Source organism: Colobus angolensis, unplaced genomic scaffold, assembly GCF_000951035.1.
Source record: "Colobus angolensis palliatus isolate OR3802 unplaced genomic scaffold, Cang.pa_1.0 Scaffold188, whole genome shotgun sequence".
NCBI lineage: Eukaryota > Metazoa > Chordata > Mammalia > Primates > Cercopithecidae > Colobus > Colobus angolensis.
In genome coordinates this window covers 2,690,810-2,692,050 of record NW_012115021.1, presented here as the reverse complement: position 1 = coordinate 2,692,050, position 1,241 = coordinate 2,690,810, and the positions used below count along the sequence as shown (strand labels likewise).

The 1,241-nt window shown below is 43.4% G+C and overlaps 1 protein-coding gene across 1 annotated transcript in view; it reads left to right on the top strand.

Moving 5' to 3' along the window:
- Nucleotides 1-1,241, top strand: part of CDKL5 (cyclin-dependent kinase-like 5) — a 228,076-nt gene that overhangs the window by 532 nt on the left and 226,303 nt on the right. The gene's annotated exons all lie outside the window — the stretch shown is intronic.

Here is a 1,241-nt window from a genome sequence, read left to right as displayed (position 1 = left end):
GGGGCTTGCGGCGAGGGAAGCCCCTTCCCGCCGGCGCCGAAGAGGGGCCTGCGCGCCCGAGCCCCCTGCCCGAGTTCGGAGGGAGCCCGAGACTACAGTCGCGGCCCTGGCCCTTCTGACCTTGGCTGCCCGGGAGGGTGGGCGAGCGACCCGCCGCTGGCCCCACGGCTCCGCAACCTCCCCCGAACAAGTTTCAGGCGATGCTGTGAAGTTCACGACTGGCATAGTGCGGGGAAGAAGAATGGCCCCTTCTCAGACCTTGTTACCCTTTGGACCCTCATAGAAATCGGATTCTGGGGTTTGGAACCGTCTCCCAGAACGAACAGGTCCTCCTTGCATTGACACGTTTTGTGCCCACGTTGGGGGAAAAAATAACCTGAACATATTTCAGTGTAAAGGCAGATCTTCCTTGAGGGTTTTGTTTTTCGCTTCCCTTGAGTGTTAAAGCACAGATGCCTGAATAAGGAAAGCCTGACCTTAGTATCTCTACAGTGAGATTAGACGGGTGCTGTGATATTTAAGTAGTTACAGATCAGTATTCTGTTAGCACAATCTATTTAAATTGGCTGGAATTTAAGCTGATTTTAGAAAGTATTGTTGACACCGAATGATTTATTTATGTGCATCTGAATTAGGTTTGTTTGAACGTAATGGTTATATAGTTAAATGTAAAAGATTAGACAAATTAATTTGTCTGAGAGCGTTTGTCTGAAACAGGCAGAGATGTGTATAGAACAGGATTATCATTTTAGGTAACATCTGCTGGAACATTTCCAGCTTGTTTCTTTCTTGCTGTAGGGTTACGAAAAAGACATCTTCACCGAGGCTATTTGGAATTACATGTGAGTGACACTTAAATGTAAATTTGTTTTTATTCCCTTTAAGTGTTTTAAAATGTGTTATTCACAAAATGTGAAGAGGCTATATTTACTTGTTCCTGTATCTTAAGTGTTGAAGGGGATAGTATGATCTTATGATTAACAATCCAATTAGGGTCCATTAATAATAGATTTTTTAAAAAGGCGTGCTGCTTTTCGAGAATATGATAGGTTGAGTACCTAGCAAGACTTTTAATTTCTTTTTATTAAAAGTACTATTTTAGGATTGAGAATTTTTGGCGTTGACACTGAAACCAGGAATAAGGAAGCCTGCAGCAGTCTTAGCAGTTTGACACCACCAGTAGGTGTTTCTGTTGACAAATGCAGAGAAGAGAACATTTGGGAAGGAAATCATTTTTTCGG